We start from the raw sequence: 27,844 nt of genomic DNA, 5'->3' as shown, positions 1-27,844 counted from the left end.
AATTATGGAAGCTGCACGTGACCAGATGACCATCAGTGACAATGATGAATTTGTAATTGGCTAAAAAAACAGCCACTGAATGGCTTCAAGCCAAATGTAATAGATGTCATAAGGGACATGCCAATGCTATACACAGATGGAAAAGTTATGTCTACAACCTCCAAGATTTACCACTGTGAAGCTTGGCCCTCATCATAATAAACTTTAGAGAATGGTAGCTGCTAATCCAGTAAACAAAGTTTCAAAGATGTGATGATTGAAACTATTCTGTCAGTGGCATTTTTTCAGGTTTAAGTATAATCTTTGCCACAGAGGTACTCAATATTTATTGAATGAATGAATAAATATCTATTTTATTATCCTTTAATAAGTTGGGAAATGTAATACTTCAAAGTGTTGCTTAGAAAAGTTTCCTGAAATAGCCTTCACTCTGTATGAAATTTAAATGAAGAAAAACAAAATGTAATGAATTTTTGAAAGTTCTCTACAGAAGAAAACTTCCAGCATGGGCTAAAATCCTTTCAGGCCAGTATAGAGGCCTTGAGAAGATTATCCAGCATCCCAAGGCCTTATGACTCAGGTAGATCTATGAACATTTTTCAAAGTCAAATAATTCTGGCTTGTGCTCAAGGGAGGCATTTAATAATTCTGAACACTTCATAAAATATTTGGCTCATTTATTAATATAGCTCTCATTTTCATAACTTTTAATATACAGTCTTTCATTTTTGCTTTCTGATGTTAGTTCTTTTAAAAAAATTGAAATCATAGATGTTTTCTTCCTTTACACTTAAGGATGATGAGAATAATTTATAAATAATTAATATTTATAAGGATGATATTTATGTTTCAGAAGAGCCATATTCTTATCTATATACACAGTTGTATAACTCTCATAAAATGTGTGACATCCACAACAATGACAAAGCTTACTAATTATTTGAACTGGACCATCAGCTTCAAGATTCAGTGGACAGCTGTGTATACATTCTGGTTAAGTCTCAAAGAATAGAATACTGATGCTCAATGGGCCTAGTAAGATGGCTCATTGTAGATGTCAACTTGGGTGGGTTAACAGATACCCAGATAGCTGATAAACCATTATTTCTGAATGTACCTATACGGGTGTTTTCCAAAGAGATTGGCATTTGAATCACTGGACTGAGTAAGGAAGATTTGACCTCACCAATGTGGGCAGGCATCATCTAATCCATTGACAGATGTAATAGAACAAAAAAGCAGAGGAAGAGTGAAATCACTCTCTCTCCATCCTTTTTGGCACTGGGACATTCATCTTCTCTGTGTTCAGGCATCAGAAATTCAGGTTCTCCACCCTTTGAACTCTAGTACTCATATCAACAGCCCACAGTTTCTCAGGCCTTTAGCTTCAGACTGAAAATTACACTATCAACTCCACCGCTTCTCTGGACTTTAACTCAGGCTGAAATACACCACCAGCTTCCCTGGTTCTTCAGCATGCTGTATATTGTAGAACTTATCTGCCTCCATAATTGCATGAACCACTTCCCACTATAAATCCCCTTATATATCTATATCTAATATGATTAGGCTTTGTGTCCCCACCCAGATTTCATCTTGAATTGTAATCACCATAATCCCCATATTCTCCATGTGTCAGAGACGAGACCAGGTGGAGGCGATTGAATCATGGGGGCAGTGTCCCTAATGGTGTTCTCATGACATTGAATGAGTTCTCAGGAGAGCTGATGGTTTTGAAAGGGGCGCTCCCCCCTCACTTGGCACTTCTTTTGCATGCCGCCTTGTGAAGAAAATGCCTTGCTTCCCCTTCACCTTCTGTCTTGATTGCAAGTTTCTTAAGGCCTCCCCAGTCATGCTGAACTGTAAGCAAATTAAACTCTTTGCTTTACAAATTACCTAATCTTAGACAATTCTTTATAGTAGTATGAAAATGGACTAATATAGTATCCATATCTATATCTCTCCAATATACTGGTTTTGTTTTTCTGGAAAACCCTGACAAATATAGCCAATTTGTGGATTGGAAGGGATGGCATTTCAGAAAAACCGTTTGTTTCTCTTCAGTTTTTCAAATAATAAATTTTGAAAATACTTCAAGAATACCAAAAAAAATTAAGATTACCCATAATTTTTCTAGCAAGACATAGCCGTTAATAGTAAAGATTACTTGTCTTGGACGTCTTTCATTCTGTGGAAAGGATTACTTGTCTTCCTATAATGTTGCCAGCACCAGGTTTTATCATTTTTAAAGTTTCATTGATCTGTTAAAGGACAAATGTCATCCAATTTTAATGTATATTTATTACACCACCAGTGTCCACTACTGGCAAGTTTCTCCATGCCCACTATTGGCAAGATTTTCCTTCCCTTGTATGACAGCCTGAATAATGGCTCCATAAATATGTTCATGACCTAATCTCTGGAACTTGGAAATGTTACTAATAGTAAAAGGGATATGAACAATGGATGTGAACAAATTAAAGGGTCTGAAATATTGTGGGGACTAGCATAATCACAATGGTCCTAAAAAGAGGGACACAGAAGTTGTGAAAGTTTGAGGAGGAGGTGATGTGATGATGGAAGCTGAGAGGGGAGGGGTGGCCTTTGAAGATGGAGAAGGGAGGTACAAACCAAGAAGACAGGTGGCCACAAGGAGCTAATAAAGGTAAGAAATTCCCTCAGAGCCTCCAAAATAAACCAGCCCTGTCAGTACTTCCACTTTAGCTCACTGAGACTGATTTTGGACTTTGACCTCCATAACTGTAAGAAATACATGTGCATTGTTTTAAGCCACTATACATGTGATAATTTTTAACAATCTTGTGAAATCCTTTGTTATTGAGATATTTTCCTTATTGACTTGCAAAATATCTGGGTATATAAGGACAATAACTTTTTTTTTGTAAACAGCTTCAGTAAGGTATTACTGACATACTATAAATAGCACATACTTAAAGTGTACCATGTGACAAATTTTGACATATGTAAATGTCCATGAAATCATCACTATATTCAAGATAGTGAAACTAACTGTCACACCCAAAATGTCTGAGTGTCACTTTGTAATTATTCCTACCTCACTTACCTGCCCACCCTCTTCAGGTAACCACTGGTCTTCCTGTCACTCTAGATTAGTCTGCATGTGGAAGAGTTGTATGTAGGGAACCATACATAACATACTTTATTTTTTACATTTCTAGTGCCTTCAGATAGTTGTTTTAAAATATTTTGTCTATGGGCCTGAACAAGGGAAGTTCCCCAAGTGGGGACGATATGGCAATTAGACAAACAAGTACATCTAGAGCACCAAGATGAAAAAATATATGAATTACTAGCACGGGAGAAATGTGACAAAAAAAAGAAAGGAAGAAAAACAGTGTTGCTGTATTGGAAGGAATTCAATACATTTTATGATAAGGCAACAAGTTATCAATAGAGGAGGTTTAAATGAAGATATTAACTGGACCATATTTGTTGTTGCTTGGTTTTTATTGATTTATTAATGAAAACTATTTTATCCTGTTGGCAGTTTGTAGGAATGGATGTGGTGGATGGACAAACTAAAGTATTAAAAATACTGTCAGAGGACTCTTGTGATAGTCTATGAGAGAAGATATTGCTGTCTAAACAGACTCAGTGGTTTTGAAGTAGAATGAAGAAACCAAACAAATTTTAGAAATAGTTCTCAAGTAAAATTAAAAGAGGGATAAACGTAGGTATTGGTGAAGAGAGAAATGAAAGATAAAAATGACTTTGAGTTTTCTGGTTTACATAGTTACTTGATTTAGAGCATAGGGTTAAAGATTGCTTTAGACATACTGCAAAGCCTGCTGATGATTTCCAATTAGTAGATGAATCTGAAGACAAGGTGAAAATATAGACGTTTATGCCATCAGTAGCTATCGTCAGTAAGAAACTAAATGTTCATCTTCTGTATCAATTCGAGTAAATTGGTAGTGCCTGCCTGAAAGCTGTCCTGGATTTGAATTTACTTCCAGGTTCAGTGAAAAACAATGAATGCTTGGTAACTTCCATAATGGGTAGAAAGTGGGTGGTAGCAGCATGTGTCTCCATTCTAATCATCATTACAGCATTAACAGTACAAGAAGAGAAGACATCTAGGACATAATTTTTAAGTTAAATTTTTATTGACAAATTGTAATTGTATATATTTATGGGGTACAAAGTGATGTTATTCTATGTCAATATAGATATATATGTATAGCGTGCAATGACTGAATCAAGTACCATATCCCGCACCTTAAATACTTGTTTATTCCATATGTCTAACTGCAACTTGGTACTTTTTAGCCATTATCTCCTCATTTTCCCTCCTCCCAGCTTCTGGTCACCATCATTCTACTTTCTACTTCTGAGTTTGATTTTTAAAAATTTTATTCATATAAGTGAGATCATGCAGTTTTTGTCTTTCTGTGACTGGCTTATTTTACTTAGCACAATTTTCTCCAGGCTTGTCCATACTGACTCAAATAACAGAATTCCCTTCATTTTGAAGGCTAAATATTCTGTTGCGTAGATGTGCCACATTTTCTTTATCCATTCACCCATTAGTTGACACTTAGGTTGATTATATAACTTGGCTATTGTAAATAATGCTGTGATAAATATGAGAGCACAGCTATCTCTTCAACTTAGTGATTTCATATCCATAGATATATACCCAAAAGTGAGATTGCTAGATCCTGTGGCAGAATTTTTGAAACGAATTTTTGAAACATCAATATTTAAAGTGACTGATAGATTAGAAATGCAAAATAAAAGGGCAGTAGGAATTAATGTGAAGAGAACAAGCGCAAAGCCAAGGGAAAGAATTTCTTTTCTAGAAAAGGGAGTAGTAAAAATCTCAACAATAAGTGGATGAACTCTTCACTGGATCTTATAGAAGACCATGTATGGCCCTAATAATAGTTTCAGTTCCAGCTCTAAAATCTATGTCTATTCTAATCTTTCCAGGCTTAAGGAAATTTTTTCCTGTACATTTTTTCTATACAACCTGTCACTGAATCCCTCCAAGACTTCTAAAATCAGCACAGAAAACTGTAGGAAAATAAATTCTAAGTGCTAAATAACTGTATTTCAGTTACACTTTAGGGATAAAATCTATTTCTCAGTTGATCTTATCAATGGAGAGCAGCCTGATGTTATTAATATTGTATCTTCATATTTGGGGATAATTTTAATGATGTAAATATGGTGGATGATATTTACAAATAGCAATAAACAATAGCTATTGTGCAATAAACATTGGGCTACAGTAATATATAGTAAAAAATAAGGTGATTTTTTTTTCTGCCATTGAGAAGTACACAATGAAACCATATAAAAAAGTTGAAATAAAGGATATTTATAAGGAAATTCATTCATCAGATAACTTTATATAAAGCTGAGATAACAAAATAATATGCATAAGAAATGTGATTAATGAGAGATTATATTCTACAATTATTAGTGAACTATGTTTTCATGAAAAAAAGGTCTAGGGGATAGTGTGTTAGTCAGAGTCAAATCAGGAAGATAAAAGCTACTCTAACCACATAAACTAGAATTCAGTGTAGGGAATTGGCTATGCATGTGATAGCAAAAGATGAGAAGCCAGGCCTACAGAGGGTACATTAGCAAGACAACTCAGAGTAACCGTAGTAGGAAGTGGTTAACTCGAAAGCTGGAGAACTAAATGGGGAGACAGAGTTCCTGGAGTCCAGGAGCCAGGGACCTACACCTGTTTAGATGGAAGGCAAAGGCTGCTTTCAGTATACCGTCTGCAGTGGGGCCAGTGTGGAAAGAGAAATACTCCCACTTTTTCCTGCTCACTCTTCTCTCCATTTTCCACACTCTCCCAGCCACAGTGCCCACCCCAGTGCCTGAACATAAAGAAGCCAGCTGCTGTAGAAACCTGGGAACTGAGACCCACAAGGTATAGCCCATATGAAATACAGGAGCAGACTGGAAGAAGGGCTAGAAATGCAAGGCAAAGAGGCAAAGACCAACACAGAGCATGTTAAAGAAAAAGTTGGGGTATAAAACTTTGCATATTCAGTTCACATTACATACGCTAGAGAAGTGAGTCTGAATCCTATCAGATTCAATGTTTTCTGAATTAGGACAGTCTAATTACTGTAATAAATAGGCCCCATATTTCTGGAATGGTTCAAAAACAATAAAAGTAGGTTACTTGTTCAATTAACAGTACTGCATGAGTAAGCAGGCTCATAGGGCATTTCTCTTCTGGTCTTGCACAAACACAGGTTGATGGAAGCTCTGCAATCATCAATACCTGCCTTCCTAGGTTGTCCTGGTGGTCTCCAACCCTGTCAGCCAGAAGGGTATATGTGGGAACAGCTTTTATGGGCCAGATCTGAAACCATTGCTCATCATGTTTGCATCCCACCATCTAGAACACTGTCCCAAACGTACATCTACCTATAAGGTAGGCTGGGAAATAGAATCAATCTGTGTGCTTGGAGGGCAAGGAAGAAAGTAAATTTCAATGAGCAGACAGCAGCCACTGCCCTATTATTGTTTTTTAGTAGCGAATATGTCATGATGCTCCCTGTATAAAAGAAATACAATTTACATGTATAATTTAAAAATGAATACTCTATGTTATGAAGGTGACATAAAAGGGAAGTGATGATATTTCAGTACATGAATGCATTCCAGGGCCACACTAGAAGACACGATAAAGTAGTAAGATGCTTGTCACTAGAGGCAGAATCACCTTGTAAAGACTGGTATGGATCATTGTATTAGTGACAAATTTCACAAGTCGAACTCTTACAGGGGACATGATGTTCTGAAATGGCAAACAATTCTTGGTAAAGCACCAGATAAAAAAAGAGACTTTTCCTTCTATTTATAGAATAGTCACATTCTAGAAATTAAATGTTTTTAAAATGGTTCCAATACACTGTTTATATGTAAAATGGTTTAGATTCTTGAGTTAGATATGTATCTATATATTTATATAAGCATAATATATAATATTAATGTAATAAATAATTACATAAATTTATGTATTGGTTGGTCCTATTTGAATGTCCAATGAGACTTCTGAAAATTATAAGGCTGAGGACAATTCTTTGCATAGGACTATACTGGCTTCCTCCTACTAAACATCCACAGCATGCTCCATTGCTGTGAATAATATTCCCCCACAAATTTAAAAAATACTCCCTAGTGAACTGTACTGTTCTCATTGAGAACCGCTACTGGAGAGGATGCCGAAGATATATGCCAGCTGAGGCTTTTCTGCCTCTTAAGACAGAAACATCAAACTCCAAGGGTTGATGAGAATTTCCAGGTGTGGGTGGGGGGTTGGTGCTTACTTTTTCAGGTCACCTCTGGTTCTAAAGAACGGTTTCTGCCAATTTAGTCCACTTTGCAGGTCATCATTCTGTCCCTTGGCACCATCTCTGTTCCATACCTTTTCAACCTGGCAATGAAATGTCACGATGTTCTTTAGTTTCTGGACGAGATTGTTACCCCACCTCTTCCCAGAATGCATTTGTTTTTAAGATAGATTTGACTGAAGTTTTGGTAAACAATATTGCCAAGACATAAACAACTTTTAATCAACATTCACATTAGAACTACTGTTTTAAAAAGTTAAACATCTACCCCTCAATGCTTTCTCTTCTTTCTGCTTTTACCAATCTCTAATTTACGAATAATTTCTAATACAAAGCCATATGGTGTGTAAGTGTGTGTGTGTGTGTGTGTGTGTGTGTGTGTGTCTGCATACTCATACCCTTACCTTCTATCTCATTTACTCAGACTGGTATTTTTTGATGCTCACTAGTAAAAATATCTACCTTCCTAATATTCCTATTAACAGGAGGATTATATTCAAATCTGCATTTTCATTTGACCCACTGAACAAAGCTGCCAGTTTCTAGAAAGGTGTCTTTCAATTTGAATGCCTTAAGGTCAGGCAGGCCTTGTAAGTGTGTCCAGCTCTAGTGTCCATAACTCAATAGGGCACGGTGGTTACTGCGGGGAAAAAAAGGGGAGCACCCTGCGTTAACATCCAGAGGTATCAAAACAAAACTGATTTAAAAGTCTTCATTCATCACCAATTTATGTCCCTTGTGCTGTAACACATAAATATAACACTGACTATGGTTGCCGTTAATAGTAAAAGTTCATGACACTGGAGGGAACTCTGGCCAGAAGATAAGGCATCTAGGCCCAATTTAAAAGGGCCTCGAAGCCTGGGGTGCACCCAGGAACACCTTCTTGGACTTGTGCCTCCGGAAGTCATTGGGTTAATGGACTAAGGGCAAAGTTCTTTCTGGCCTGCAGAGTCTTAGGAGAATTTATGAAATGTGAGAGTTAGCAGTCCATGAGCAGGTCATGTTATTTTCCAATTCCACCCTGAGAAATAAGTTATAATAACAGTTTATATAGGCTACACCTGTCATCTTAAATGTATTATAGCATCTTTTCAGCTGAAATGCCTCCTGAAATAATAAGAAGTAATTTCAATGTGATATAGGAAAAATGAACCTGAAAAATTGACCTTCAATTTCTAATTTAGAGATGGCTCTCAAGAGCCTTCTTGAAGTGATCTTATCATCTGTAGGTGGACTCTAGGTAGCTATGGGCATTTATCATCCAACTATTGGGAAAAGAAAGGTCTTTAGCTGCATTTGGTACCACTCAGTATGCTGTCACCATGGTTATCAGGCTTAGATCCACAGAGATCATGCGTAGATCCCTCTACCGGCTAGCATCAGAATCAAGACAAATACCCACTTACGAGTGTCCTTGGTGTCCTTATCTCTGTGTTTAGGTTTAAATCCTACATAATAGAAGACCAGAAAACAAAAGAATAAAGCCTCCACAAGTCATTTTTATCCTGTATCCAAGGTTAGGTAACCTGAAAGCACAGTGAGATCGAACAGGTCAGTGGGACACATTTGCTCTTTGTGGGAACCAGTACCCAGGGACCCCAGAGATGCACTTTACCTGGGCGGTGGGAGGCCGGGGGCAGCAGGGGAGCAGAACTGTAAGAACTCAGGTTGGAGAAATAGGTCAAGATCAGAAACTGGAGCACCAGGAATGCCAGGCTAAGTACATGGTGAGCCATTGGGAGTTTTTGAACTTGGAGTATTTATAACTAAAACTGTGTTTTAGAAAAAATTAATCTGGAATGGATGTTAGCAATAGATGGACATTTCACACTTATTATATTCTCAGAAAAATTGGTTAACTCTGCAATGTGATGGTGTAGCTGCTCTTTAATTATGCTTAATTGTATAGGGTTATATTTTAACTTGTATAGTTGTTCCATAAAGAACCAGAGGAACATGTGGTTGAAAGGCTACCACAGTAATTGAAACTTGATCATCAACATGCCACTAATGGCAATTTTTTAAGCTTGCCTCCTAAAATCTGTAAAATTCCAATCTAACTACTTACCAGTTTAATTATATCCAACCTATTTTCAAAAAGGTTGCAAGTTAGCTTAAATTGGAATATAGCTTTAGTAAAATAACAAAACTATGATTTCTTTCTAAGCATTACTTACATGAAATCTCCCTGAACTACTGACTCAAGGGACATATGCATGATGTTCAAATACTAGAGCCATAGGGGGGAAAAAATCAATCTTTTATTTGCTAGATAAGAATTAGGTCAAAGAAAACATGCTTTATATTTTAGTTTCAGTTCAGATTTCTTTTTAAAAAAACTGGGAATCAAAACCATTTGTGACATATCGGGGACAAGCATACATACACAAACAATGATTTTATTATCCTGCATCATTTCCTCAGGAATAGTCACAGAACACATTACGTATCTCGAAAAGGATGAAGCTATTCAGAATTGATCTCTTTAGGCTAATGTGAATTGGCATAGTATGTCAGCACAAATCCTATCATTTCGGGAAATCTCAAGATAATAAAATAATTTAACTGTATGTTCTATAAAATTTACAATGCCATTTCCTCAATCTTCGAGCATTGTCGTGCTCCTTTTAAGCTTTTGTCTCCACATCTCTCCTTCTTCAGCTCTCATTTTCTCTTCCTGTCAGTCCATCCCTTTCTCTCGCTCTCTTTTCAATCTTTTTAGTCTTTCTGTCTTTGAGATGAGACGGGAGGAGCAGCCAGAAGAAAATCCATGGTTCATTTTCTTCTAAATATACTCAAATTTCTATTTAAAATAATAGCTTCCTTCTATAATTGTTTTAGAAGCAGTAAGCTGACTTACAAACCACAGCTAATAACAAAAGCAACTCAATTTAGTTCTTTCTAGTAACTGCCTGAGGCACTGGCTAATGGTGAGAGAAAGCTACAAAAGACATTCCAAAGTGGGGAAAACAGCTACCATTAAATATCTTTTGTTAAACCAATGTTTTAAAAGTCATATGCTACAATTATAAGTGGGTTAAGGTTGGCAAGTCTTTATAAGAGAAGGAATGGGAAAGAAAGGTCATTCCTCCTTAGCATCCTCACACCCTACACAGGAAGGAGTGCTGATCTGAACTGACCAAAGCTAAGAACACTGGGCTCTAGTCACTGTGGGCAGAGCTTTCCAAGGAATTAAGCCTTTCTCAGTGTTTGTAATTTCATAGACTCTTTCTAGAACACATAAAAATATTGATAACACCAAGAAAGAAAACCAGGCTTCCTTGGTAGAACTGGGGCTCGTTCCAGGAAGGCAGACATCTTTTAAATTTTGTAACATGTAAATGTATGACCAGTATAGTTCTAAAATATTTCTACAAACTCTTTGCTACTACTTTCCTTAAGAGATGGTCCTTAGTTCACCATTCCTTAGCTGTGGGCTGGACTTCGTGATTCACTTTTAATCAATTAAGATATGTCAGAAGGGAGGTCATTTCCAATGTTAGGTTGTGACCAGCCTATAGCTTCTGTCTTGGGCACTCTTTCTTTCTTGAATAATTCACTGTGGAAAAAGCCAGATGTTATGCTGTGTAAGACAATAGAGAGGCTCACGTGGAGTCAACTGAAGCTGCCAGAAAGAGCGTGGAAGCAGCTTCTCCGATTCTTTCAAATAATTGTAGTCCTGGTCAACAACCTGACTGCAACCTAGTAAGGAACTGTGAGTGGAAACCAGCCAATCCCCCCTGGATTCCTGACCTTGAGAAACCTTGAGAAAATAAATGTTTGCTGTTTAAGCTGCTGAGTCTTGGAGAAATTTGTTATACAGCAATAGATGACTAACATAATTATCATTTTAAAAATATAAATAAGCTAATTAGGAAGTGAGAAGTTGTGGTGCACGTGTCTGTAGGCACTCTCTTTAGCGTGACTTGCTTCTCCTGTGCTTCAGTGGTAGCACAGCTTGGAACCACTCCCAAAGGAAAGATGCGACCATTTCTTCTTTCCCAGTTCCCTTTCTACTCTCTCTCTCAGCATTTGAACAATACAGGAGGAGTGCTCTGAGTTTTCTTTCCCTGTCCCAGCCAAGTCATTTCTTGATTGCGCTCCCCTTTGGCTGAGCTTATTTGCACAGAGGATTATTTGGCAAAAGGATGCGTTTTCTGGATCTGAAAAAGACCTGATGATATTTTAGTTTTGTTTTTTCATTCTATGAATTTGAAAATAAGTTTGTTTTTATTACTGTTCTTTATCTTGCACCCTTCCCAGTGCTCTTCCTACTGATATCTCAACTGGAGAAGGAAGTAGATTAAACAGGCTTTTAAGTCAAAGTAGAAGCCGTGGCCGTCAACACGTGCCACTCAGATCTCCTGCTGCAGGGAGAGTGGGAACAGATAGCACCAGTGGCTGTGTTCTGGATCCATCACTAAACCCACGCTTCTCAATGCTGCTCTTAATGGGAGGCAGGGAGAGCATGATGCGGATACTAAAGCAGGCCTGCTTCTGTAAAATTGGGGGTCTCTTTCACAGGAGACTCCTCTGACAGGTAACTATGTCTCAAGAACCTCCCATTGGCCTACCCAAAATTTTCCTCAAACTGCCTGAGTCAGACACTCTGCCTTTCCAATCCTCCTTCTGGAAGATATTTCTTCTTCATAAGGGTAACACATCTGCAGATCTCTGCACCTCCTCCCATTCCCTCCACATATTCCCCCTTACAAAGGCTTTTCCCAATGACAATCTTGCACATATAATCTTGGAATCTGCTTCTAAGAGAACCCAGCTAATGCATGCTCCTTTCATTCTCACACATTCAGGAGGCTGTTTAAGTAAAGGAGCTTTCCACTGTGCCAAAAGCTATGTCACTTGAATTAGGTGTCATGGTTTGGGGGCCAATAACCTAGACCTGATCTCAGCCAAAATGCCACGAGGCGATAAGGGGACCAATAACCTAAATAGTGATTAAGTGTTAATTTGCCTTATTTTGTTCTCTGTGCATTTATCTCTATCATGATTTTCACTGCAAAAAGTCTCTGACCAAGGACAGAATGTACATAAATGGCTGGATTTCTACACATTCTCCTTTTTTTTTTCCCTTAGTAACAGACTCATTACACACCAGGGCAGTATTACACTCAGCCAAAAGTACAATTACACTTTTCTTATCTGCCTTGCAGGTATATTAGCCAATGTGATTGTAGGGGAGGAAAAATATCTTTTCCTCTATCCATTCTATATTCATGGCTAAGGCCCCTATGCTAAAAGACAGACCAGTAAGAGAAAGGCACACAAATTTATTTAATGTAAGTTTGACATCACATGGAAAATTCAGAAGGCAATGAAGACCTAAAGAAATTGGTAAATTTGTGTATTTTTGTGCTAGGTTTGATAAAGAAGTGGACAGCTGTGCAAACGTTGTAGATTTTAGAAAGTACGATCAAATGGTAATAAACTGGGGAGAACTCAGCAAGGCCCGTTTACCAAGATTCTTCCCTGGGACCCTGTGTCTTCTGGGATGAGGATGTTCCTTTACTCTGTCCATCAGAAAGTCACCTCTGGCCTGAGGGTCTTATGACCTGCTTGGAGAAACATCAGAAAATCTTTCCTAGGTTTTATTACATGCTTCAGGGGAAAAGGCTACAGGGAAGGAGAGAGTGACCTTCTTGCTTCCGATGTTGTCTCAAATGTCTCTTTACAGGGTGGCTTGTCCTGAACCCCATCATTGTGTAAGGAGAAATCATTACTTTAAGGACACTTTCATTGGGAGTGTTGAGGCAGCTGGGACACAAAGCACACTTTGGCCATTTATCCTTCTCTTTCTTTTCTGTCTCTAATGACAATATGACAGCTGGAGTTTGAGAGGCCTTCTTCTGAACATGATTTGATTTTAAGAATATATTTAAGCCTTGAAATATGGTGAAGCTTTCCTTTGTGTGAAAGTAAGTAAATTTCTATCTTGTTAAAGATACAATTATTTAAGGTCACTGTTATTATCAGGAAATCTTAATCCTAACTGGTAGATTGATTCATTCATTAATCTCTGATCAATGATCATCTCTCATTGCCAGCTTCTTAATAGCACCCTATTGACCCTAATGGTTGGTATAGTTAAAGGCACCCATTTTCAAAATAACTTACAGTTTACAAGCAAAACTAATACAAAAAAAAAAAATTGACATTTTGAAAAGCTACATTAGAAAATGGCTAGTCTTATAAAAGATTTTATGTCCCAAAAAGTATTTGCTTTAGCACTTTATTAAGTAAATTCTACTGTATCTCAAAATTCATTCATGTATCGTTTAATTCATGATCGACACTGTTGTTGGGGAAAGAAGCAGGAAGCCTATTAGAAAAACTTAACACTAAACTGTGTCAAGTTTTTCACACTGAAGAAGAATGAGAAAAGAAGACACAGGCTTGCTAACGATAGGCCTAGTGCAAGGCAGGTATCTCCACAATGTGAGCGCTATTCATTTCTCATCTTGCTCTACGGTAGTTTGTTAGATTCCGCATACCATATTACTTGCATACCTGTAACAGAGGCTGCTAGTTACCTACCAAGAGCTTTTTTTGTCCCTTTTCCTGTTTGTTCATGGCAATAGGGTTAAAGCTTATTTATGGCAATCCAGATAAAGACAGTACTTTACACCTTTCTTGCAGCTAGGTTTGGACCTACAATTAATTTACTAGCATCATCTGTTTAGAAGAGAACAGTTTTTGCTAAACTTCCCTCTATTTTCTGGAAGCTGAAAGAGGACGATGCCAGGGCCACATCTGGCATCAACCATACAGAAGAGGGCAAAGCGGAAGGAGATGTGGAAGCTTCTTTAACAGCTTAGCAGGTATGGTATATCTTTGCATTTGTTTAAGCATTAATAATTTCCTTCAATAATGTTTTGTAGCTGTCAGTGTTGAGAACAATTTTCTTAGTTTTTTTCCTAAGAATCATTTTTAAATTTAACATTTTTATTACTTATTACTAGTATATAGAAATACTTCTGATGTATATATATCAAACTGGCATCTAGCAGCTTTGATAAATTCACTTACTAATTCTCATAGCTTATCTGAGTGTCTTCAGTTTTTTAAATACATTATCAGTTTGCCCCGAATCATCATTTTCTTCCTTTCCAGCCCCTGCACATGTTATTTTCCGATCTTGTCTTATCACAATTAATAAGACTTTTTGTACGATAATAAATAGAAGTGGTGTGAAAAAGTCTTTCTCATATTCTTAATCAGAATCCAAATTCTGATTAAGTAGGTCTGTAGTGGGACCTGAAATTCTACATTTATTTCTTTTTAAATATTTAGGTATGTATGTATATATTTAGAGATAGAGTCTCACTCTGTCACCCAAGCTGGAGTGCAGTGGTGAGATCTCAGCTCACTACAACCTCCACCTTCTGGGTTTAAGCAATTTTCCTGACTCAACCTCCCAAGTAGCTGGAACAGCTAATTTTTTGGTATTTTTTGTAGAGATAGGGTTTTACCTTGTTGGCCAAACTGGCCTTGAACTCTCTGAACTGGCCTCAAGTGATCTACCCTCTTCAGCCTCCCAAAGTGCTGATATTACAGGCATGAGCCACTGCGCCCAGACAAACGTCTACATTTCTAACTACCTTTCAGGTGATGCCATGTTGTCAATCTACAAACCTTATTTTAAGTAGCAAAGGTGTAGTGAATATCCTTGTCTGATTCTCAGTACTGGGGATGGATCATTCAATATTTCCGCCATACACATGGTGTGTTCTAGAGGTTTTTTTGCTTGTTTGATTTTGTGGATATCATGTATCACATTAGGGCACTTTTTTTTGTTTCTGGTTGATTTGTTAAAATTATTGAATATTACAGTTTATCAAATTATTGGCTATTTTTATTAAAATTCTCATTTTTTGTAGTATTCTGTTAATGTGGTGAATTACACTGATTTTCAAACTTGAATCAACCTTGCATTCCTGAGATCAGTTCAACTAGGGTATGATATAATATTCTGTTTATGTGTTGTTAGATTCAATTTGCTAATATACTATTTAAGACTTTTATGTCTACGTTCATCAGTAAAGTTGGAAGGTAATTTTTGTTTCTTTTAATATTCCTTTCAGGTTGTGGTGTTATGATTACATTGACCTCATAATTTAATTTGGAAAATGGTCCCTTTATTTTTATGTTCTGAAAAAATTTGTGTAAGAATGGTTTATTTCTTCCTTAACTGAAAGAATTTACTGTTAAAGCATGTAGGCCTGAAATTTTAATATTTTTTACAAGTTTTTAGTAGGGTATTTAATTAGATAAAGTATTTTTAGTTTGTTTCATTACCTCTTGTGTCAATTTTAGTAAACTTCATTTTCCTAGGAAATTTTTATTTTATTTAAATTTCCAAATTTCCTAGGAAATTTTTATTTTATTTAAATTTCCAAATTTATTGTCACAAAGTTATTTATAATATTTTCTTATGATCTGAAGAAGTTGTCATGACATCTCTTTTTCATTCCTGTGATTTGGAATCTGTACCTTATCTTTTTCTTGATAAGCCTTGCCGGATATTAATAAATTTCAGTTTCTTAAAGTAATATTTCATTTATCATTCATTGTCTCCATTTATTTGTTTTCTATTGTATTCATTTGTGGATTGTCTTTCTTTTCTTCCTTTTGTTTTCTTTGGGTTTCTTTTGCTGTACTTATCCAACTTTTTGAGACAGTATCTAGATCATCAAATTTTTAGTCTTTCTACTCTTCAAAAATAATGCGTTTAAAGCTACAGGTATCCCTCTACCAGTTAAGCTACATCTTAAGAATTCTTGTCTATTTGTATTATTATACATTAAAAATATTTTCTGTTATCTACTGAGAATGCCTCTTTGATACTTTAGTCAATTACTATTTCTAATTTTTCTAATCTTCAACATTTGGGGATTTTTAGATTAACCTTTTTCTATCACATTCAAGATTAATTCTGCTATGATCAGAAACACTCTGATTGACTTCTTATTCTTTGAAAGACTTAGGGATTGGTTTTATGCCTAGCATATCGTCAGTTTTGATAAATGACTCATACACATATTTACTTCCCTTCTATCACCACATTTTGTGCTATTGTCGTCATGATTTTGAATTCTGTATGTATTTTAAGTCTCATAAAAACACTATTGTGTTTTTGTTCAGTCAATATTTATTAATTTTTTCCATACCTTTATCTTGTTTCTTCATTAATTCCTGCAGTTTTATGTCCTTGTCTAGAGTAACTTTTCATCTTCCTGAAACCTTATTTATTTATTTATTTAAATTCAGGTCTTCTGGCAATGAACTTGTCAGTGTTTGTCTGCAAATATCTATATTTAACTGGAACTGTTGAAAGATCATTTTCAAGAGTATGTTATTTTAGGTTGTCACCTATTTTTGAACTCTTTAAAATTGGCATTCTATTGCCAACTGGCTTCTACCAATTTTATGAGAAATTAGCTGTATTTCTCGTTGCTTCTTTGAAGATAATACATTTTATTCTCCTCTGGTTTCGTTTAATGTTTTGCTTTTCTTTTCTTTTTTTTTAGAAATTATATGATTATATATCCAGAGGTGGTTTGTTTGCATTTATCCTACTTGGTGTTCATGTTTGCTCTTGAATTTTTGAGTTAATGTCGTTTATCAGTGTTAGAACTAATTTTTTTCATTATCTTTTAAATATCGTTTCTTCACATTTTGTCTTTCCTGCCCTCCTGAGACTTTAGCTGCACATATGTTAGATTATTTCACAGTTCCAATATGTCTCTTATGCTTTTTATAAATTTTCCATCCTTTTTCATCTTTGTTTAAGCCTGAATGTTTTCTACCATCATAATTTCAAATTTACAAAACCATTCTTCTGTGTTTAGTCTGGGGTCAAACCCATCTACTAGTTTTTAAATTTTTTATGATGTTTTGTGATTCTCTAATTTTCATTTGATCCCTTTTATGGATTTCAGTTCTCCACTGAAATATTTCATTTTGTCATATATTGTTTTTAACATGATAATCTGTTATTGTAAAGTGTATGTAAAATAACTCCTGGAAATTTTGAATAGTTTTTTTTTCCTCTTGACTGACATATCTGTAAATTTTTTTCTGAATGACAGATGTTGTAAAAAAAAAAAAATTGAAGTGATTCTAGATGATACATTCACCTTATCCTCTGGTAGGCTGCCTGAGTGAAGATGATCATCTTAATCTAATCAAGAAATGAACCAACTGAATCGCAATTTTATAGTTCTCCTCCACCTCTGATTCTACCCGGTTTCCATGCCTGGCCTGATTTCTAGGATTCTTCTTTGATAAGTCCTGAACTCTAGTTAACATATTCTCAGCACTGGAAGATTGGAATGAATTCAACTCCTTCACTGACTTTTAATTGATTTTGTTGCCTAAATACACAACATAAAATTTGTCAAATGTGTATCTGGGAGCTAAAACTTTTATCTTATTGTTATAGAGAATCCAATGATAGATACTAGAGATTGGAAGGGGTGGATGGAGATGATGGGGGGAACAGGAGCAGTTGGTTATGGATATAAACATACAGTTAGATACAAGAAGTAAGTTCTAATGTTTAACAGCAGGCCTGGGTGACTATATTTAGCAAAAATAGTGTGTATATTTCAGAGTAACTAGGAGAGAGAACTTGAAATAATGCCAACATATAAAAATAATAAAGAGTCAAGGTGGTGAATATCCTGATGACCCTGACCTGATCATTACACATCCTTTGCATGTAACACTCAAATGTATCCCTGAAACATGTAAATTATTATATATCAATAAAAAGAATTTTAAAAACCTGAAGAATTGGGAACAAAATACTGTCAAATGCTGAGGGGGAATGTAAAAGTATCTTGGACTCATTTCTCTGTGCATTCTTTCTCTCAAGGATCTCTTCCTTTATGCTCCAGCCTCAAACTTTTTAAAAGCAATTATCAAATTTTAATAATATTTAGAAATCCAGACTCTATGTTGGAAAATAAAAAAGTGAGCGCTTTTAATTGCACAGTTAACCAGAAAAATGTGAAAGAACTTCATATTTCTTGTCTCTGTAGAGATCTATTTCATGTTATCAAAATTTTATAATTTTATTAAACAACAAATAGGCAGAGTCTAATTGATATTCAACACTAAACTTAAAAAAATCTAACATGCTTAGTTGATCCTACTTCTTAAGCTGACATGCCTAGAAACCAACTGGTCAGGCAATATCCAAAGTCAAAATGGAAACTAAATACACTTGGAGCACTCTTTTGCATGTGCAATAGTCTGTGCTGAGATTTTCAAAATGTCTGATTCTGAGTCACTGACAGATAGCATTTTTAAAGTTGGTTGTTTTTATTAGCTGAAGAGTAAAGTTGGCATCCTGTTGAGATGAAATTCAGTGAGGTTTATGGTTGTTCTTTCCATTTCTGGGCTCTTGTCCTATGAGATATTATCCATTTCAAAAAGTTGTGCTATTTCAGCAATTTCTTGTTCAACATTGACAGTTGCCATTTCACAAATATTAGAGAGACTGAAAAGACCTATAAGATCATTAAATCTATCCCCCTGGCACTGTAGGCGAAGCAAGTGAAGCAAAACTATTATTTTTCATGTGGGTTATATTTGGTAGGGTCGTTTCTAGTAAAAATAATATTGAGTGAACTGGGTGAGGGTGCCTAGATAAGTAGAAAGTTTCTGGCCGGAAGTTTTATTATTGCTTTTCTTTTTTTTATCAGTTTGAATATTATTAATAATTGGGTGCCTATTTTATATCCCAAATGCATATTTTAAAACAACTTGTGAGTTCAATTTATACTCTTCATTTAAAGCTCACATTCTGGTTAATTTTAGCATTGATTTGATAAGCTAGTTTTGAATGGATTTCCACAACTGATAGTCTTGGAAATCATTATATCAATATGTAAAGCAATAAAAAATATGTACACTATATTATCTTTAATATAATAATTTCATAGATGTTTGCATTTTCTAAAGTTTAATGGTGGCAAAGGGTTCTGGTTTGTATTACAGCTAAATATTATTGAAGATCATGAAATTCATCCTTACACATTTTTACACATTAATGTTTTCACAACATGAAAATACAGTAAGGAAACATCCATGTACAATTATTCAAATATTAGGGTATGTATTCATTATATTTAATTAAAACTAAAATTTATAAATTTAAGCATTTTATAACTATCTACTTTTTCACAACGTATCCATGAATCCATTCTTTTGGTATAGAAAAACACCCAAAATATTAAGTGTCATATTTAAATACAAGAAAGATTTCTTTATAACCATATATCCAAAATACTTTTGATTTTTCTTGTTACTAAATACTATTTGATTAAATCCACCAAAAGTATTTTTCTAGCATAAGCTTTACAATACAAATCGAGCCATACATAAATGAGGAACAATCCCTCAGGAAATATCAAAACATCATCTTTTACAAATAAATTACAAGAAGAAATAGAAAGTAAAGGAGACTACATATCAGCAATTACACTGTCACTAGTAGAAACTAGTTCTGAAAGGTTTGTCTTCTAAGAACTCCTGAAATGGGGTGGGGGGTGTGTGCAATTAAAGCTGTTTCTTTGGGTCCCTACAACATTACTTCATTTTTGCTTACTGTGTTTGGAAAGGACAAAGAATCAAACATTTTATGAAAATGCTTTATCAGCCTTCTAAACTATTGTAGAATAATTATGGTTTCCACTGTCACTTGCCTGATGGTAGACATATCCTAAAATGTCTATACATTTCTGGTACAAAATAATATTATATCACTATACTCTCAAAGCACACTCAGAAAACAGATACTGCAGGCAATCTCAACTCCAAAGACTACCTTACGATACAGTGTGAAGTTTGAAGTTAAGATTAGGCTGTGGCTGCTCATACTCCAGTACCAAAAATGAAATGCCATTTGCAAAATTCCACTCCTCTTATCCTGCTTTAACCGTATAACCCAGTGTTATCTGAATAACGGAACAGATATTCATTAGTAAAAGCTAAGTTCTCCTGGCATATATGACAAATAATATGTAGGAAGATTTCTATAAGCACAGAGTCTTTGTGTTGGAAGGGTAATTATGTAAATCCACATATGATATTTTGATATTAATACTTTATCTCTAAAGATTTTTAACAAGATTAGAGACTTTTTGGCAGGAGATTGACAGTTAATCGGTGAGCAATAGGGTAAACCCCTTAGGTCAAAGGAAGAAACCCTTGAGAAATAATTTTTTTTTAAATCTATTCTAATGAGGAGTTGCACACATGGTTTAATCTATGCAAGGTGGATTCACTTGCTGTAATAACATTGGACCCATACTTCCACTTCCCAGATCTTGTGAGAGATGCTCCTTCAGTTGATGTCAGGAGCATGGATTTTTTTCTCATAAGGTAAGCATCTTTCGACACTAAGTGTGATTATATTTTAATGGTGTAGCACTTATTTTATATATATATCATTGCTCCTAAATGCAAAATGTCCCTTTTATGTGATGCTCACCCTCCTCCCTCCCCAAATACAGTCTGTTTCAGAATGAAAAAAAACTAGCAGTGCTGAATTTATTGAGAATTTGCATGCCGATTTTCAATGGATGCCCCCCTCTAAAGAAAATTCTAGTGTAAATTGGACCACACACCAATGTCATCTTCACTCTCTGCCTCCTCGTTCTCTGCTTACTGTGGAGGCATCCCTACTGTAACTATATGCTAGAATCTTAAATCTTTAGGAAATCTGTAGCCCATCTAATCTTATTGTCTCATTTAAAGAGAAACAAAATCCTGGAAGAAGACTTAATTTGCCCAAGTTATAGTAGGTCGCAGTAAAGTTGCTACTAGACACAAAGTGGTTTGGACTCCCGCCAGTATTGTGTGACCTGCGGCATGTCTCTGTGCATGAGGGACGGTGCCTTCTCCAGTACTGGTACATCTTCTCCCAGCGTAATTGTCAGGGGTCACTCTTCCTGTCCTGGAGATGATGTGGACTTCTTGACCTTCGTATTGCTGCCCAGTTGGCTCCTATGCTGCCAACCTGCAAGAAATTCTAGATTTCCCTCTCTGAAAAAATGAAAACATAAATTTAAAAATGAAAATATTTAAAAAGATGCAAATAAAATATAATTGCAGCAATAACAGCATAATACTGGCAACTCGTTTTATACATTTAGGATACCACAACGTTGAATGTTAAAATGCTAAATTAGAAATAAAGAATCTAGTTTTGGGCTTCCTTCTAACCACTGTTTAAAGTTTTGGTAAATTTGTTAATCTCTCTGTTTCTGTTTCTCATTTGCCTTATCTGTAATTTAAGAGGATTTTACTGGGTGATTCTTCAGGTCCCTTCCAGCAAGAAATGCTTGTGATTCTTTACTATGCAAAGCAAAGTGGAGAACTGAGATAACCATATAGCAGTATCAAAGAGTAAACAAGTCTCAATATTTTGCTTTTCTTATCCACATATTTTAGATAGAAATTACTTTTAAATCCTACATGACCAGTGAAATCACCTCTGCTTTAACTTTACTCTGTGTGCCAATGACTGCAGCCAGAAGTCCTTGCTGTCCTCACACCTACTGAATCCAGTGGACCATGTTAATCAGAATGTTAGCTTGAGCCACGTGAAATTGGCATACACTGCGCTTATATTAAAATGGATCCACATTCCCTGTGGCAGAATCAGATCATCAGTGCACACAAATATAAATAAATGGAAGACTTCAAGGCTTGTTTACATAACTGCATTCCAGCTTATAAGTGAAGGTTTTGCAATTAGGAAAATTTTGCTTGTCAAAACTGGTCATTTAAAATTGGTTCTCACTTGCTCTTCCCTGTGATTTTTTTTTAACAATGATTTTTAAACACCTTCTTCACCAAAAATAAGCTTAAGTGTGTCTTCAATTCATTTGCACTTCTACTTCCCCAGCTTTTCCTGGTGTTTTTGTTTTTGTTTTTGTTTTTGTTTTTGTTTTCTTGTATGTAGCATTAAATAGTTCTGCTCCGGTTCCCGGTTCCCCTGTATTAACCCTGGGGCTGAATTTTGCCTTTAAACACATCGGTAGTAGAGTAAACTTTTAGTTGAGTCCTTCAAAGAATATTTGAGCCTATCGTTAGAACAATGCCTGCATCTAAAGAATAATTTGTTCACCATTTTTCACATTTCAAAAATTTTCCTGAGAACAACGCAATTTAAAAACTTCTGCTGTGAAATCCTCTATTTCCCATTGAGGCTAAAACGGAATAGTTTCCCAATTAAATATTTCCCTTTACTGTATCCCCCGTCCCCAAACTAAGTCTTTTTTTTTCTGTTTTTAGTCCAGCAGTGGACAGTGCATTCAAAATAGGAATCAAGTTAATGCCTTACAAGGTATAGTATCACTCTCTCTTCTCATCCTCTCCCCCTTTGATGAGATAACCTAGAAAATCCAGGTTGCTTTTTCTAATGCAGTTGTGCTTTATGCTGATGGTTTTGCAGATTTTCCCACAATATCCTTCAAATCCTTTTCTGGGTGTATGTTCTGCATAATTGGCTCCTTGATCCTGCACTTATTAGTTTGTATCTTTATACCTGAACTGCATTTGGCATCCTCTGCCTTAATCACCCACAATTCAAATCCTTTTCAATCTGATAATATTGCACCTTATTATTTGCTAAGACTTCAATTTTAGTATCACCAGCAAATTCAATGATCTTTTCTTCTCTGCACATGTCCCAAAATATGTAGGTCTTATTCCCGGAGCTCTGGAAAGCATTTGATTTCTTACCTCCTTGGAAGCTGAGCTTGCCATATATGACGGCTTTTTGTCTACTACTCTTAAATTAGTTTTCTGCTACAATATGCTATTTTACCTCCCATTCCCTTAGTCTGCTTTAGATATAAATCTTCGATGTGAAACCTTGTCAAATGCTCCTTGAAAACATTTTTTCTTATCTATCGAGGCAGTGATGCCATCCAAGAGCTCTGGAAGATTCGCTAAATATGGTCCCCCATGTGTGAGTCCTTCTTGACTATCTCCACGCAATCTTGCTAGAATTCTCTCTGACATTCGGAGGAAGCCAAGCAGTCTCTTAAGGTAGACATTGGACAGATACGGCAAGAAATAAGCATTTCTAGTTTTATTCCCTGACATGATTAGGGACAGAGGAGTAGAGCCCAGTTTTTCTGGGGCTTATCTAGAGAGGACTACATGTTGGTGAAGTGGGGTTTGTCTCACGAGGGTTAGGTGTGGACGAAGTACAGTTCTGTGCAGCCTAGGAGTTCATGCAGGCACTCAGTGTGGGCAGATGAGCTGTGAGACTTTATTAAGCATTTACAGTATGGCAACCCTTTTCTTTTCTTTCTTTCTTCTTCTTTTTTTTCTTTTTTGAGATGGAGTTTTACTCTGTCACCGAGGCTGGAGAGCAATGGCACAATCCAGGCTCACTGCAACCTCCACCTACCAGGTTCAAGCAATTCTCCTGCCTCTGCCTCCTGAGTAGCTGGGATTGCAGGCATGTGCCACCATGCTCAGCTAATTTTTGTATATATATATATATTTTTTTTTAGTGGAGACAAGGTTTCACTATGTTGGCCAGTCTGGTCTTGAACCCCTGACCTCAAATGATCCACTTTCCTTGGCCTCCCAAAGTGCTGGGATTACTGGCATAAGCCACTGCTCCTGGCCAAGCAGACTATCCTCTAAACTATTTATAGTCTTTTAACCTAAGAACATTATTTTGTAATAAATATAGACTTACAGAAAAGTTGTAGAAATAATGCAGAGAATTTTCACCTCTCTTTCACCTTGCTTCTCCTAATGTTAGCATCTTGCATAATCATGGTATGATTATTAAAACTTAGAAATTAAATGGGTATAATATTATTAATAAAACTCTAAAGTATGACATTTTTTACAAGTTTGTCCCTTTATGGTGTTTTTTCTGCACTAAGTTGTGCTTCATGAATCTTCTCCAATTTGTGACAACTCCTTGTCTTTGTCTGGTCTGTGACAGTTTTGTTGTTTCTCATGATTGGATACACTTTTGAAGAGTATCACTTAGGTATTTTGTAGACTGACATCCAGTGGTTTTCTTTTACCTTCTGGTGTTATCTCACAATTACCTTAAGACATTATGCACTTTTGGGCAGTAATACCACAGAAACAATGTGACCTTCCCAGTGAAGGGCACATCAAGGAATAATGTTAACCTTAATCGTTTGTCAAGATAGTGTCTGCCAGGTTTCTCCACAGATTAGAGTGACTATTTTTCCTATTGTACATAATAAAGATCTTGAGGGAGACACTTTTAAGTTATTCAAATGCTGTTTTTCTCCTCAAACTTCTGCACATTAATTTTAGCATCCATCAGTGTAGCTTGCCTACAATTATTATTGTAATGGTTGCATATTGGTGATTTTCAACTTCCCTCATTTCTTCTACATTTATTAATTGCAATTTTTCTGTTAAAAAATCTCTCTTCCTTTCATCTTTTTTAAAAAACAAAGAAACCATTTTCTCTAAAGAAAACGGTTTCACTTTAATATAATGCAATTACCTTTTTTATAAAAGAAAAAGAGCTTTCCTCTCTCTCTTATTCATTTATTTACTTAATTATTTACATCAGTGTAAACTCATGGATATTTATTTCATTCTGAGGATGATGTATAAGAGAGCCTCCAAAATTTAAACAATGTGAAATTATTGATAATTATGTAGGAGAATATCAGCAATGTCTGTGTAAAAATGTATCTAGGAAAATATGTTTACATGGGTCTTTAGCATACATAGTTTATCTAATGGATAAAATCATTTGCTAGGATTACCCCAATGGCAACCAGATTTGCATCAATGAATTAAAAATTTAAAAAACACCGTCATTCCTGTATCTTACCTGATGAAATGTAGGGTTGGAAGGAGGTGAAAACAGAGATATATAGATTCAGCATCAGAAATGGTTGCATAGTAATTCTAATAATTCAGGAACAGGGCGGGTAGCAGAGTGTGATATTTGAAGGGCACAAAATGATGCCTACAAGCTGTCTATGGAGGAAGTCATGTCTTGGGAGTGGGAAGTACTGGCATATAGCAGAGAAAATTGAAACTGATAGGAGGGATGATGAAATAACTCTGCCAAAAGTGCCTTGCTCACCCAAGGCTGTTATTAATAAGTTGCTGACACATAGTCACAGAACTTATTGCTCATGCACCAGACCTTGGTAATCAACAAAACCGAATCCCAGAAGGATAGGACTGAGGGTACTGATATAACTCCTGTCCCTGTCATACCTAGCTCGGGACTAGCACAGGCCTGGGCCTACAGGTCTAACTGTCACCATACCCAGTCACAGGGAGTAGAAGATAAAAGCAGGAGAAGTGAAGCAGTGGCGAGAATGCCTTTATCAAGCAGAGAATCAAAGTTTCATAACAATATTTTGTTGACCACATCTATGCATGCATTTTTCCATCTATCTCTTTGCTTCTTCAACAAATATTTACAGAGTAAATATTGTATTTCAAAGACTGTGATAAGCTCTGAGAGCTCACTGGTAAACAAGACATGATCCTTGCTCTCCAGAGACATTTATAATCTTCAATTTTCCTCAAAGCCACTGCTTGAAAATTCCTGCCTCCAAATTATACATTCATCAATTCAAAATATTTGTAATCGAGATCTATAATGATTTCTAGACCACAATATGTTATAGAGATATAAAGATAAAATTTGGTGGATTTGTTCTAAACCAGTCTCTTGCTATGTAGAGGTAAGATAAAGTCTCTGGACCTGATACATAAACGAAGTTGTGATGCAACCTCGTAAGTACTATGATGGAGATTTGCCCAAGATCAGTGACAACAGGTGGAAGAGGTACCTAACAGACCAGAACCATCCAAGGATTTTTAATAGCAAAGACATTGCCCCAAGTCCTGAAGGAAGAGTGAAGGTTTTCAAATTAAGCAAGTATTGAGGCCGGGCGCGGTGGCTCAAGCCTGTAATCCCAACACTTTGGGAGGCCGAGGCGGGTGGATCACGAGGTCGAGAGATCGAGACCATCCCGGTCAACATGGTGAAACCCCGTCTCTACTAAAAATACAAAAAATTAGCTGGGCATGGCGGCGCGTGCCTGTAATCCCAGCTACTCAGGAGGCTGAGGCAGGAGAATTGCCTGAACCCAGGAGGCGGAGGTTGCAGTGAGCCGAGATCGCGCCATTGCACTCCAGCCTGGGTAACAAGAGCGAAACTCCGTCTAAAAAAAAAAAAAAAAAAAAAAAAAGCAAGTATTGAAAGGATTGCGAAAGATTAACCAATTCTGAATGCAAGAGACAGAAATTTGCACTTATTATAGCAAATCATAGAGTGAGGCAGGATTATAGTGATAGAGCACCTGGCCAGGAGAGAGCTAACTTAGGAAAGTAGAGAAGCAGAGAAGCAGACAAAAGCAGATAACGAAGCACCTTGGAAAATCCTCGACAGAGATTAAATTTTACCCTGAAGGGCACCAGAAGCTATTTAGGGGGAAAAAAACAAGAAGAAGAAAAGATGGCTTGATCAGGTTTAGAGTTGGGGTAATCACTTTGGAGGCAGTGTAAAGAATAGATACATGAGATGTCACACAATAGACGAGATGGCAAGAAAGAAAACCATTAAAATAAATCAGTCATTAAATAAACAATACAGGGGGCAGCGATGCTGGTAGAAAGTATGGGATGGATTCTGTATGCATGTGTGTAGAATATGTGGATGTAGTTACTGCGTGACTGGAAAAACAGGGTGTCACCCTCACAAAGAAGGAAAACTAGAGGTGCAGCAGATATAAGTGAGAAATCGATTTGCACATGATTAATTAGAGGTTCCTATTTTACAAAATTAGGAAACGCCCAAATAAAAGTTATAATTCTGGGGCTCTGAGAAATCTGAGCCTGATATAATGATTTGGGAATCATGTATTCAACATTCTAGTCATTTCTCATTTTCTAGATGTCAGGTTGTGTTAGAAATGCCATTGAATGATATGGATCAAGTCCCTGTCATGAAGGAACTTACAAGCTGAAATACAGAAGACAGCGAGGCCAGAAAAATAGAAACAATCTTTGTGGAGTGGTATAAGAGATTCTCAACTCTTCTTTTTTCTCGTCATTTTTTCTCCAGTTTTTCTCAAACTTGCATGTGCATACGAATTGCCTAGGGATTTTTTTTTTTTTTTTTTTGAGGCAGGGGTCTCACTCTGTCACCCAGGCTGGTCTGGGGTGCAATAGAATGATCTTGGCTCACTGCAACCTCTGCTTCCCAGGTTCAAGCAATTCTCCTGCCTCAGCCTGCCGAGTAGCTGGGATTACAAGAATGCATCTCTATATCCAGCTAATTTTTGTATTTTTAGAAGAAACGAGGTTTCACCATCTTGGCCAGGCTGGTCTCCAACTTCTGACCTCAGCCTCAGCTTTGCAAAGTGCTGGGATGACAGGGGTGAGCCATGGTGCCTGGC

At 36.3% G+C, this 27,844-nt stretch overlaps 1 long non-coding RNA gene across 7 annotated transcripts in view; it reads left to right on the top strand.

Annotated features, from left to right (window-relative positions):
• LOC104652571 (uncharacterized) overlaps positions 1-21,214 on the top strand; it is a 531,330-nt gene extending 510,116 nt beyond the window's left edge. For 4 of the 7 annotated variants that reach the window (XR_012514020.1, XR_012514022.1, XR_012514021.1 and 1 more), the window contains 3 exons: positions 13,216-13,306; positions 14,028-14,209; positions 17,480-18,185. This is a non-coding gene — a long non-coding RNA (uncharacterized LOC104652571). Of the gene's footprint in view, positions 1-13,215; positions 13,307-14,027; positions 14,210-15,472; positions 15,606-17,479; positions 18,186-20,722 lie in introns of those variants that run through there. The other 3 variants (XR_012514017.1, XR_012514019.1, XR_012514018.1) reach the window with 3 other exon arrangements.
• The last annotated feature ends 6,630 nt before the right edge of the window (positions 21,215-27,844 follow it).

This window comes from Saimiri boliviensis, chromosome 15 (genome assembly GCF_048565385.1).
Source record: "Saimiri boliviensis isolate mSaiBol1 chromosome 15, mSaiBol1.pri, whole genome shotgun sequence".
NCBI classification, from domain to species: Eukaryota; Metazoa; Chordata; class Mammalia; order Primates; family Cebidae; genus Saimiri; species Saimiri boliviensis.
The sequence above is the reverse complement of the archived record's forward strand: the minus strand, read 5'-3'. Positions and strand labels throughout refer to the sequence as shown.